General features: G+C 43.7%; 1 long non-coding RNA gene and 1 pseudogene across 1 annotated transcript; one reads left to right on the top strand and one right to left on the bottom strand.

The window, feature by feature from the left end:
• The first annotated feature begins 145 nt into the window (after window positions 1–145).
• Window positions 146–7847, top strand: LOC137479936 (glyoxylate/hydroxypyruvate reductase B-like; annotated as a pseudogene).
• LOC137479942 (uncharacterized) lies at window positions 7645–8860 on the bottom strand. The gene is made up of 2 exons (XR_011002606.1): window positions 8500–8860; window positions 7645–7848 (listed from the first exon to the last, which is right to left on the bottom strand). It is a non-coding gene; the product is annotated as an uncharacterized lncRNA (long non-coding RNA).
• Window positions 8861–13915: the final 5055 nt, after the last annotated feature.

The following is a 13915-nucleotide window of genomic DNA, read 5'->3' as shown; positions in this document are numbered from 1 at the left end:
TTCTGGTCCTGGCATTGATTTTGACTGTTTACCTACATGGAAGCATATAGTCTTATGTAAAATACAAAAGGAGAAGAGACAACTTAAAAAAAAAAAAAAAAAGAAAAGAAAAAAAGGAACTTAGTGGTACTGCAGATGGTACTAGTCCAAAACCAAAATTGTCATATCCTTGACAGGTGTTACATTTAGCACACTGGACAACACATCTGATAATTGAATAATTATGTTCAGGAGCAAAGCATCGAGTCTGTCAAAACGGATTCCCTTGATGTTTGGCCAGTCAAATCTGGCTTACAAATTTATTCATCCAGTTATTGCTTCTTGTGGTCATCGCTGTCACAGAAGTATTATTTACAAACAGAGCTACAGGACGTGCCCATGTAGTGCTGGAAGATAAACAATAAGCACTGGGACCAAGGTTGGTATCTGGAGAGCCCCCTTCCTTCTGTGAGGTTCCTTTAAGTGTTTTTAGTTTCCTGCTATCAGTGTGATTTTTTAAGATTATATCTGGGGTGAGTGGAAGACCAGTTGTTGGACCAGTGCTGCAGGCAGTGAATGGGTCACGTGTGCATCAAACACAATCGGAATGGTGGCGAGCTCAGCAAGCCCACACACACTGAAAGATCCATCCACATGCCACTAGCCTGCTTCTAGTACACCAGCTGGTTTGTTTATATCTAGAGGCTTCATCAGGGGTCACCTTTCTGCTTCTGAAGTGTAGGAAAGGCTTCCAAAGTGAAAGCAAGTCTGGCTCTGCCCATCATGTGTGGTGTATTGTAATGGGGTAGGAGGTGGTGATGAAAGCAAATGGAGTAATACAGTGCTGTCTTACTGGCATCTGCCAGTCACTTGGTCCTGTCTGGTGCCCAGTTTTCCCTGCTTAACAGCAGAAGGTTTAGCTGCCCTCCAGGATTATCAGATTCTGTTCATTTATGAAGCTGGACAATGCCATCACAATATGACATCAACTCCTCTTTTATTCTATGTGTCATTCATTCTGCAACACAAATCTAGTTTATCCTAGTAACGTGTGATACTCCTAAGAAATGCAGACTACTGGGGAAATTTGCACAGTTTTGACAACTACATGTGGCTGACAGCTTCAGCTGGTAAAAAAAAGATGAGATGTATATAAAAACATGATCTTCCTTTGCAATTTGGTTGCACTGTTCACCTCCTTGCTTTGTTTGCTGTGGTTGAAAACCAGATAGTATTATCAGAGACATTGTGGTGAACTGCAGACCTGTCCTAGCATGGAGGCTCCTTCAAGCCCATGTGCAGCAGCAGACTGAAACTGAAGCAGAAATGCACATCAAGACCAGGATAAAACAGCAGTACTGGTGCTGAGATTGCAACCATTTAATAGATGTGGTTGGGATAAGTATGAGTTTGCTCAGGACAAGGGTAAATATGGTTGACAAAAACTTCCAACCTACATTGACACCTTTTTGTCACAGGTTTGAGTTCTGATTACTCACAGAAGACTTTTGTGAGAGGAGTGAAACAGCAGGACACAGCTGGCCAGCACTGTGTGCCCAGAATAAATTAGCATACTGCTGTGGAAAATTGTTCTTATTCAAGTAGCAAAACATCAGGTTTCCTGGACACAAGTCTAGGAGATAGAATGGGATGGAGATCAAATGTCAGTGGAGCACAGCAAAAACAATTGTAGGAAATTAGGCACAGCTATTGTTAAGATATGCAGGAAATCTTCAACTACCACTTTTGCCAGTAGGAACTCTAATTAGATGTTTGGTTGTGTGTGGAGCCCCTATCTTATTGCAGAGTGCATTTGCAGGAGTGTTGTAGAGAGGACTGGGCTCAAAACTCTCAGGGCAGAGGAAAGTTCTAGCATGAAGGGCTGTGTTATCAGTAGTATCTGCTCTAGTGCTCTTCCTCACTGGTTCAGCACATAGGTGTGCTAAATGTTGCATGAGGTAAGTTCAGGTAGAGATCTGAATGTTTAAAGCACTGAAGGCAAGCAGTCTAACAGCTGTCCAAGGGTGGCCCTTCATTGTGCAAATTTGTTAGACATAAACCATCTTTGACAGATGTTTGTCAGACCCATCTGGGCCTCAGTGCCACCCTACATTGCTTGTGGCTTCACCAACCACAACCAACAGGCAAGAAACTTTGAGTAAATTTCTAGCAGCCTCTATTTCATAGCACTGCTTATAGAAAGGCATTGGTGAATAAGCTACCAGAAAAGCTACTAGTTTTGTATTAAATCAATATTGATTCAGGAGTAAAATGAAACTCTGAGAAGAACAGTTTGTAGGACTGGATTTGGATGTAAGAGTGTCGATATTCCTTGGTATTATAGTCTAAATCAGCGCTTGGTAAAAGTACTTGGAAGTTGTCTGACATACCACACTAGTACCAAGTGACTGTGGATTAAAATCACTATTGAATTCCATCTGTTTCCTGATCTACTCATGTGAATTTAAATGATAACTTTTAAAGAAACATCATTGCTCCTTTCAGGGTGTTCTCCTAAACAAAGGAGTATTTCTTCTATTCCACTGTTGCAGGTCATGGCAGAAGGAGAGTTGCCAGCTGCTTTGATCCTGGATATAGGAGGAACTCATGGTGTGCTAGAAGACCTTGCAGCACTTGGAAGAAACACTTTCACCTTATCACCATGAAGGAACTTCCTGGAAACAAAGAAGAAATGAGAAAAAAAATCCAATCTGTTTTTTGTGTTTGAGTGCTGGCCAACTATTGACTGTGAGCTTCTAGAAAGCCTGCCTAATTTAAAGGTAATTGCAAACTCTGGATTTGGAGTAGATCACCTACACTTGAAAATGATCTTGAGCTTTGGTGTAAAAGTGACCAACACCCCGCATGCTGTGGCGGACCCAACAGCAGATACAGGAATGGCCTTGATGCTGGCCTCTGCCAGAAGACTAGTGGAAGGTAATGTTTTAAATTTTCTTGGTCCTAGCTACTTCTTTGGCATAACTCACTATTGCTGTGATAGAGATGATCTTTCTGAATCAATATTTGGGATACTTTTACAGGGAAAATTTTCAGAGGCCTTAAATTTTAGAGGCATCTACTTCTCCTATGTCTCACTTCTTTTTAGGGCAACAGTGACAAGACTAAGGTTTTTGTCTAAATTATGCACTTGAAAGTCTTGTGATGTCCTGTTTGGAATAATGTCTGGGGCTTAATTCTTCTCTGGCTGTTCACTGGGTGGGTTGTTTATAGCTGTGAAAACTGAGTGTAGAGTGCATCCAAACTGAATGATACCACTTTCCATTTCCCCTCGAAAGAAGCATTAGGAGCTACAGGAAGATACAAAGCATTAGTGGTCACATCTCCAACTCCAGAGCAGTAATTAGTATAAATTCTTTTTTTTCCTGCCTCTGTGATGAGTTTGTCTAAACCAGTGGGTTGTATTTCCTGAAAAGAGTTAGCATTATTTTTGAAATAAAAGATAATCATTTTGACAAAGCTGTTATAAGTTGTAACACCAGCATTAGCTTGTGTCCTAAAAGCAGGTTCTTTCCCCTCTTCCTTGCTACACAATGCCTTTCTGGGGAAGGAAGGTGTCAGTAGAGACTTTAACAAGAAGCCGCCTCTCTCTTCAGGGACTCATGGTGTTCCTGTCACTGCTGTTCACATCCCTGAGCATGAAATAACATCTCTTTCCCAGTGATGTTTTGTCACTATTGCATCTTTTTGAGCCTCAAGTTCTTTGTATAAAAGCTCACAGAGATCCCTGGCTAAGCTGGAATTTGAAACCTTCACCTCTGCTCAATCAGTGAGACTGCTTTGGGTTGTGATCCAGGAGAGAAATGGTGAGATTTACCCCAGCTGAAAAGAAAAGTGAAATCAATGCTTGCAGGGTGGTTTTAAAAAAGCTATTTTTGAACTTCCAAGAAAACATACCAGTTGTGGAAGAGTTAATTCCCCAAGGAGTCATTCCTTCCAGCACAGTACCCTGTCAGGATCCCACTGTGTTACTGGCTTCAGGCCTGGGTGCAGGAATTGGCACCATCCAGGCCCTTACATAAACTGGTCAAAATCAACAAAGGTGTTTTGTAAGGGGTGTTCCAGATCCCCACTGCTGTGATGGTGATAAACGTTTTCTTTCCCCCAGGCGTACATTTATGGCTGATCTGTACCCATTCAACATGTATTTACACACAGGCTGCCACATTGCTGTGTCTCCAGACACAAAATTGACTGGTTGGGAGTGGAAGTAACCAGAGTGACCCTTGGGATCATTGGGATGGGCAGCATTGGATACAAAGTGGCTCAGAGAGCCAGAGCCTTCAACATGAGGATCCTGTACCATAACAGAAACCGGAGGTAAAGGCATGTGGTTTCTGCATTTAATTGTCCAGGGGGCAGTGACAGAAGCCATGGCTCTGTCCCCAGCCTTCCTATGCACTTGTGGCAGTTGTAAGCAGTGTGACAAGTACCATTGTGCCACCACTTCCTCACTTTGGCTCCCTCCTGCTCCCCTCAGGAAGCAGTTCCCCCTGCATTTGCCCTGTCCTGGTTAGCCACTACTGTTGTGGTGTGTCTCCTCCCTCCCAAAGGTAACCCTCTCCCCCCGCCCCAACCCCCATGAGCCCTGGCTGTGAGACAGGGGGTCCAGGGGGTCGAGTGATTGGCAGATTTGAAAGATACCCCCTGCCCCCTGTGGCTATTGGTAGACCTAAGTGCCCCTTCTCCCCTGGCACCCCTCCCCCTCACCTGGTTGGTGGCTACCTGTCCCTGCCCCTCCCCTTACCCCCGGGTTAAAAGGACAATCCAGCCACGTGGCTGGCCCTTCTGTTGGAGCTGCCACCAGGTCCACAACTCTGTAGCTGAAATAAAGACCTGGATCAAGCTCTAGCAGAAGTGCCTCCTTTCTTCACCATCGCCTGAAGCCTCTCCACTGAGGAATATCGCTTGCAGCCTCTGAGTAACCCAAGGGTGTCACTGGGGAGGAAACATCCCAGCTGCCGCCATTGGACTCAGCAGCAAGGCAAGCCCGGGCAGGTCTCTGTCGGAATATTGGGAACCCCAATACACTACCAGTTTGAAACAAGGACTCTGTAAGCATTTTGGAGATGTTGTGCAAGCAAACCAGGTCTGGTGCCCTCGGGGTGTCCCCTGTCCTGTCAGACTCTTCTTCAGGCTTCTGGCAGCATCCCTGTTCCTCCCGGCCAGTCTCCTTAGCCTAGCCAGATCACTCATCACTGGCACCAATGACAAAGGTATTAATTGTTAATGGATCTGTAATTCCCTTTCTTTCATACTTCATATATTTTCAACCACAAGTCCTAACTGTCATGTCAGACAAGGAAAGGCTTCACAGGAATTAGCATAGACACAGGAGAGAAGAGCAGGGTCTGACTGCACCCCCAGCCTCCTAACCTCATATTGCCTGTGTGCTGTACTTTCACACATACATCACTCCTCCAGTGTCCCACCACTCCTGTAGCCTCTTCTCCCTCTAGCCCACTTCCTTTCTGCATCCATTCTACCAACTGTGCCTATCAATGTCTTACCCTTTACATTGGTCTCAAATCTCTCAGTTTCTGTGCTTTCTGGAACTCTCCTAGGGCTGATTGATTGTTAAACTCAGAAATAGTTGTGTCAATTTGGGGATGTGTGCATTTTTACTTCAGAAGAAAGGAGGAGGAAGAGGCTGTTGATGCCCACTACTGTGCAAAGATGGAAGACTTGCTACGGCAATCTGACTTTGTTATGTTGGTTGTGAACCTGACTCCTGAGACTGACAAGCTGATTGGGAAAAAGGAGCTGGGGCTGATGAAACCCACAGCTACTCTTATAAACATCAGCTGAGGTAAGAGGATCTGAAATCACTTTGTGGCTCCACACTTAAGGTCATGTTTTGTCTGATTGTGTTGACATTCCCCTCTCCAACCTCAGTCTGTGATAGCCCTCTGTTGTTTGAGTCATGAAGTAGCTGGCAGTCTACAGATGTGTGACTTACATGGATCATATGCTATGTCTTCAAAGGTCCTATGGAAATTAGGGATGCTCAGCAGATGGTTGGTTCTCTTTAGTCTTATTCTAGAGACTACAGGTTTTAGTGGAAATAACTGAAAGGTTTATCATCAGCGAGGGAGAACGGGGTACAAAAGAAAACATTAAGTAACATTTGGAACAGCAGTGTAGAAAGAAAGCCTCAGATGGGATGACAGATCTGTTGGCACTGAACGAGCATATGAGAGAGATTATCAGTAAACAAAGCAGAGATAAAATAGTGGAAAGTCTGCAGAGATTAAATTATTTGTCTATAATAATACAGGAAGTGACAAAATGAGGAAAAGACTGGAACTCGTCTCATCCCAGGAAAAACCTTATGCAGTGGACCATAATCATCCTATAATTAAAGGTTAATAAATAAAATCTTTGGCTTGGTTAATAATTATTAAAAAGGCATTCTATTTTCTAACAAGATAAATGTTATATGTAACAGGTATAATTCGCGCCATTTTTTTGCATGATATATATGTAATATTAAATAGTTGTTAGAATGTACCCTTTGGCATTAGAAGCCCCCCTTCTCAGGCAAAACTAAGTGTGTGTTGAAACCTGATTTACAAGCAAGGGGATGTAGCTCGCCAGGAGATGGGCCTTATCTGAGGCGATATGGAGACACCCAGGCGCTGATCAGCTGATCATCGCGTGAACTACCCGACGGACATCAGGAACATCCCCCCGGGCCGATACATGTGAATACTCTGTTCCCGTAAATTTCATCAAGAGTTTCCACTACACCAGACTTCAAATTTTTCTGCCTTGTCTCCGAGAAGGAAATCTCATCAACTTATGGGGCTTTGAATAAAACAAAGGACTGAATGCCGAAATCCTGGCCTCAGGCAAAATTTTCCCTATAAAAATCGCTTTGTACCAGGATGGTGGTGTGGGGGCATAGAGTGAAACCTCTGCTGAGGCTGATCTGTGTCTTGCACCCAGCGCCGATCCTGGGCTCGGCACTGTCCTTTTCCTTGTGGCTGGCTAAGTTAGATCTCTATTGCTAAAATAAATTATTTTTATTTTTTTAATTTGGCTGGATCATTTTTCATTTATAACAATAAAGATCCTCTAGTTTTTCTTACTTGACCCTGGAGACGTTCCCCCCACCCCCCCCCCCATAGGTAAAAATGTGTTCATGAAGTCATCAGGATATCAAGATTTAATTTCAATGCAGGTGCAGTTATTAATCAAGATGCATTTGTAGAAGCTCTCCAGAATAAGGTTATTAGGGCTGCAGCTCTGGATGTGACACACCCTGAGCCTCTGCCAAGGTAAAGAAGCTTCTTTCCCAGTTTGTTAATCTGAAATGTTTTAAACTGTGTTCAAAGTGTGCTCGTAATTTTGCTCTCCACAGGGAGACTCATTGTGTAAGGGCAAAACCTGAGACGGTCATGCGCAATCATAAATAAAAAACAAGTTATTCATCTTTACCACCTCTGTTGGGTCTTTGCCAGCCTGACTCATGGGCGAGGCAATGAGCAAGATGGATGGAAAAGAAATGTGTCAGCAACCATCCCACAGCTTTATGCTCATTCTGTGCTTTGGTCTGAACATGTCATTGCTGAGATTCAGTTCTTCACAACTAGCATGGGATAGCAGCAAAGTAAGTTCCATGTGTAACACATTCTGTTCTTTCTGTTTCTTCCAGAGATACTGCATTGTTAAAATTAAAGAACATCATTATAACACCTCACCTCAGCATTAAAACAGACAAGGCCACTTACATGATAACAGAGGAAGCAGTTAAAAACATAACTAGCAGCCCTGAATGGTCTCCCCCTACCCAGTGAAGTGCTCCCTAGCTGATGTGTGAAAGGATACTGCATATCTTTTTATTCTTCTCTTTTGCTTTTTGTTATAAATGAAAAATAATCCAGCCAAATTAAAAATAAAAGTAAAAATTTATTTTAGCAATAGAGATCTAACTAGCCAGCCACAAGGAAAAGGGCAGTGCCAAGCCCGGGATCGGTGCTGGGTGCGAGACACAGAAGTCAGCCTCAGCGGAGGTTTTCCTCTATGCCCACACACCACCATCCTGGTACAAGCAATTTTTTAAAAGGGAAAATTTTGCCTGAAGCCAGGATTTCGGCATTCAGTCCTTTGTTTCATTCAGAGTCCCATAAGTTGATGAGATTTCCTTCTTGGCGACAAGTTAGAACAATTAGAAGTCCAGAGTTGAAACCCTTGATGAAGGGTTATGGGAACCCTTATGGGGTTATTATGATGAACCCTTGTGGGAACAGTATCAGCCCGGGGGGGATGTTCCTGATATCCATCTCGGGTCCATGATCAGAGCATGGGTGTCTCCATATCGCCTCAGATAAGGCCCATCTCCTGGCAAGCCACATCCTTTTACTTGTAAATCAGGTTTCAACACACACCTAGTTTTGCCTGAGAGGGTGGGTGGGCTTCTAATGCCAAAGGGTACATTCTAACAAATATTTAATATTATATATATCATGTTAAAAATGGTGCAAATTATACCCGTTACACATAACACTTTTTATTCTTATCTTTCCCCTCCACATCAGCTCTAAAGATCTTTTTAAATACAAGAATGTCCATACACCTCACTGAAGCTTGGAAGGAAACAGTTTGCCATCGTGTCAGTTGTGTTTATATAGTTTCTATTGTCTAATATAAGTTCAAAAAGCAAATAAACCAACACCCAAAGTGGCAGTGGCCTTTTGTTATGTAGCATGACTTTATGAATAGTATGATTATTTATCCATAAAATTTCTAGCAAAGTTGCCGTTAAGTGCCGCCAGGATTTTACCTGGAGCCTTATGCATCTTTACAGATCCTTTGTCTTGCAGGTGGTTGTCATGAGTGTTGGCCAAAATACACTTAGTCCCATCACTTTAATGTACAATGATGTTACTAACTCTTGCAGCTCCAGGAAACAAGACATTGCAGCTTTTCAGGTGTTGCGGTGTGCCTTCATGGTTTACCCCCAAATCCTGGCTCCTCCCCTGAAGTTGTCCTGCCAGGTGTGTCAATCACTCCTCCTTTCCCCACCCTGACCCCTGCCAGCACTATCTGTCACTCTTGGAATTCCAGAAAGGGTGTCAAGTGATTGGGCAGATTCAAAAGATGCCCTCCACCCCTGGAGGGGCATTGGCCCATCCAGGTGTCCTTTGTCCCCTGAGACCTCCTCTCCCTTACCTGGTTGGTGGGCTCCCTATCCCTTCCCCCCTCCCCTCCCCCAGGTAAGAGAGGGGAACCACGTGGTTGGGGGTTCTGGTGGAGCTGTGACTGGATTCAGAGGCCTGCGGGGGAGTTCTGCTTGGAGCCGTTGCTACATTCAGAGGCCTGCAGGCCAGAATAAAATCTCTGGATAAAACCCTCCATCAGAACCGACTCCTTTCCTTCACCATAGCCTTAAAGGCTTCTCCGGCAGCGGGAAACCTGAGGAGTGGACCCTCTGCCAAGGCATGTCCCAGTCTCGATATTGGTCACACTGTTATAGGTAAAAATTGACTCAGTCAAATTAAAAAAAGAAAAAACAATTTTTATTACAGCGATCGAATTCTATCTGAGCCAGCCACAAAGAAAAGGACAGTGCCAAGCCTCGGATCAGCACTCGGTGAGACACAGGTCCGACTGCTCTAGCAGAGGTTCTCCTATGCTTCACACCATCCATCATGCGCAAGCAGTTTTTATACAGTTTATTTTGCTGGAGGCCAGGATTTTGGGGATCAGCCTTTTCTTTCCATTCCAAGTCCCACATATTCATGAAGTCTCTTTTCTCTGCACTGGGTTGAACAATTCAGTCTGGGAAGTGATGTACATCTATGATGGAGTTACAGGAACCCAGCATTGAGATGCATCTTCTGGAGATTCCAGTGATCCCAATCACGGGTAGTTGTCAGGATGATCATCGCTAGGGAGTTCCTAGATTATCTTGATAAACGGCCCATCTCTGAGGGAGCAAGCCATATGTATTAACTTGTAAATGAAGCCTTATTGGCAATGGTTTCAACATAAGTGAGGCAACCCCCTTGCCCTGGCTCGCCTGCTTTATGTCTATTTTTTAATCATAAAACTTCTACCCATATATCACTTTATAGGCACGAATTATACATACTATACATAACAATCCCTCCCCTTCTATATTAACACCTTAATTCATGCCTTTCCTAAAAATTCTGCATTTTCCTTGTTGATCCCGTGTAGTTATTTCTAACACTAAAAACTTCTTTAGTACCTTGTGATCCCATTATCCCATTCCTCTCTGGGAATTTCCTGGTAAAACTTTTAAGTGTCTCCCTCTCCCTTTATTTGCCCTTCAAACCTGGCCAAGGCTTCTGCTGCTCTGCTGTGTGGGTTTTCTTCTCTTAATTTCATGATTTTTGATACCTGTTATAAATGAGAAATGATCCAGCCAAATTAAAAAAATAAAAATAATTTATTTTAGCAACAGTGATCTAACTTAGCTAGCCACAAGGAAAAGGACAGTGCTGAGCCCGGGATCGGCGCTGGGTGCAAGACACAGAGATCAGCCTCAGCAGAGGTTTCACTCTATGCCCCCACACCACCATCCTGGTACAAGTGATTTTTATAGGGAAAATTTTGCCTGAGGCCAGGATTTCGGCATTCAGTTCTTTGTTTCATTCAAAGTCCCATAAGTTGATGAGATTTCCTTCTCGGGGACAGGGCAGAGAAATTCAAAGTCTGGTGTAGTGGAAGCTCTTGATGAAATTTACGGGAACAGAGTATTCACATGTATCGGCCTGGGGGGAGGATGTTCCTGATGGTGATCAGTGCCTGGGTGTCTCCATATCGCTTCAGATAAGGCCTGTCTCCTGGTGAGCTACATCCCCTTGCTTGTAAATCAGGTTTCAACACACACTCAGTTTTTCCTGAGAAGGGAGGCTTTTAATGCCAAAGGGTACATTCTAACAACTATTTAACATTATATATATATATATATATGTAATGTAAAAAAAAATGGCGCAAATTATACCTGTTACATATAACAATCCCCCACCTTTTATATTAACCCATTAATTCGCGCCTTACTTAGTATTACTACTAGTTTCTATAGTTTTTATTTTATCTTACAGTTACAGAGCCTACAACTTCTGAGTATTCTCTACTTTCTCTGCTGAGACAGAAAGTTCCAATTACCCGTTTATCCAACACCCACCAATCCATACAGTACGATTACATTTGCTACAGGCTGGGATGGAAATTTCCCCTGGGCTCTTTCGGTGCAATTTATGTGCTGACTGTCCATTTTCGAGGTATTTTTATTTTTCCTTGAATTTATATGCCCTCTGTTGAGTGTTAATTTTAGAACAAGGTTTATTAGGCTTACCCTTACTGCAGTTCCATGGGGTCAGGGGCACTGGGCCTCCTGGCTACTTGCCACCGGATTCCCCTGTTTCAGGGTTAGGAAGGTTACTGAGGCATGTGGCTAGACTCAGGCTCATCAGGATTACTCCCACTGCTAGGATTCCTCTGCCGTTCCCTGCGCCCACTGGGGTGCCTCCAGCAGCGGGGTAGACCATCTTCTTGGCAGCAGGAATCTTCGTCAGTGGTTTTGTACCAAGACCGAGCTGCGTACTTTTGCTTAAAGGTGTCTCACCAGCATAATTCAACAGGATCTGCACTGCAGGGTACGTTGTTCAACCTACGGCACTCAACAGTAATGATTTAAGCTTTTGTTTGTAATTTCCCCCTCAATCCGTTCTGATATAGGCGAAACCAAATTATTGAATCCAATTGAATCAGTCTCAGCCTGGTGGCTAATACCAGAAAATGGCTAGTCAGGTTTTGTTTTTGTTTAAAGCACTTTGCACACAGCCCACTAGGTCTTATTCCTCTCCGACAGTGAACAACCCACTTCTTATAACAGTATTTGTGAATGAAATATGCAAAAGGGTAACAGTTACAATCTGGTACAGAACATCTGACCAAGTTACTCTCGGTCATTTACTAGGCCGACGCAAAGTTATTTTCAAATCTCCAGGGGAGGAGGTGACTTTCCACTCCGGGGCTCGGTCCTGAGGGTCAATTTTTTTCACCCTTGACGCATGTGTCCACCACTTCTCTGCAGTGCATATAGCAGTGTCTGTAGTTAGAAGAACGATATAGGGTCCCTCCCAATGAGAGGATAGTGGAACTTCTTTCCATGTTTTTATGAGAACCCTGTCTCCAGGCTGTATCTTATGTATTGAGAAGCCAAGAGGGCTGTGCTGCATGATTACACCCTGCTTTCGCAATTCCTCGAGATTCTTATTTAATGTTATCAGATATGGTTGTATTTGCCCATCCTCTAATTTCGGATGCCCTACAGGCATACCATGAGTATAAGGCATTCCATATAACATTTCAAAAGGTGAAAGCCCGGTTTCAGAATGAGGCATAGTTCTTATGTTTAATAAGGCAAATGGGAGACATTTTATCCATGACATTTTTGTTTCTAACATTAGTTTGGCTAGTTGGGCATTTAATGTTTGATTCATCCTTTCCACTTGCCCAGAGCTCTGAGGGTGCCACGGGGTGTGATAATCCCATCTGATACCTAAGGTGTCTGCCAATTGTTTAATAATTTTTGAAGTAAAATGTGTTTCTTGGTCCAAATCAATGTAGCTTGCTAACCCGTATCGAGGTATAATTTCCTCCAATAAGAACCTTGATACTGTCTGGGCTGTAGCCCTGGAGCTTGGAAAAGCCTCCACCCAGTGGGTTAGTTTGTCTACTATGACTAGTAACAATTTGTATCTCCCGACCTTAGGTAGATCAGTGAAATCTACCTGGATTCTTTCAAAAGGTCAGTAAGCTGCTGGGTGACTCCCCAGTGTTAGTTTCCGGGAGTTTGCCCTATTTATTTTTTTGCAGATTATGCACCCCTGTACCTCTTGCTTAGCCAGTTCATATATCCCTTTACAGCCAAAGAATCTCAGGAATTGCTTGGCTAGTGCTTGGGCCCCCCAGTGTGTTTGTTGGTGTAATCTCCTTAGAATCTTCCTAGTGTATTCTTTCGATAATAATTCCCTCCCGTCTGGCAACTTCCACTTACCTCCTTCCAGACGCCCCCCAATCTTCTGATAATCTTCTATCTCCTTTTTGGAGGGTTGGGAGGACGGTTCCTGGGTTTCCTCCCTTTCAACCTCCGGGATACTTACCTTTAACAAAGCTGCACTTTTTGCCTCTTTGTCAGCTAAGTTGTTCCCCCGAGTTCGGAAGTGCATCCCGGCTTGGTGTCCTTTTACATGGACTACAGCAACTACCTTTGGCCCTCTGATAGCTTTTAATATTTGTTTAATTATTTCTTCATGAATTAGCCCCTTTCCCCGGGTATTTAGCAGTCCCCTTTCTTCCCAAATTTTCCCAAAGGTATGTACTACCCCAAATGCATATTTGGAATCAGTGAAAATCGTCCCCTTTTTCCCTTCAAGTCCCAGCAATGCCCTGTATACAGCATATAGCTTACAGGCTTGAGCCGACCATCCTGCATTCAGGGGTCCGGACTCTATCACTTTTCCCGTTTGCTCATCAATGACCGCATATCCCGACTTTCTTTTGCCTTCTATTACCCTTGCAGAACCGTCCACAAACCATTTTTCCCCTTCCCCGAGCTCTTCTTCCCCTAAATCCGGTCTTATTTTGGTTTGTAGCTCCACCATCTCAACACAATCATGAGACAGATCACCTGGATCATCCCCAAATAGGAATTGGGCCAGGTTTTGTGCCAGGGTGGTTTTTAGCTCCAAGTCATGGGAATGAATTAAAATGGCTTCGTATTTCAGAAGCCTAGCATCTGTCAGCCACTTGTCAGCTTTTTGCTGTAAAATGCTCCTTACATTGTGGGGGGAGTAGATGGTCAATGAAGCCCCGAATGTTACCTTTCTGGCTTCTTCTACCAATATTGCCACAGCCACAATTGCTTGTAAGCAAGTGG

The sequence above is a fragment of the Anomalospiza imberbis genome, chromosome 1 (assembly GCF_031753505.1).
Source record: "Anomalospiza imberbis isolate Cuckoo-Finch-1a 21T00152 chromosome 1, ASM3175350v1, whole genome shotgun sequence".
Taxonomy (NCBI): Eukaryota; Metazoa; Chordata; class Aves; order Passeriformes; family Viduidae; genus Anomalospiza; species Anomalospiza imberbis.
Note: the sequence above shows the minus strand (reverse complement) of the source record. Positions and strands in the feature narration are given on the sequence as shown.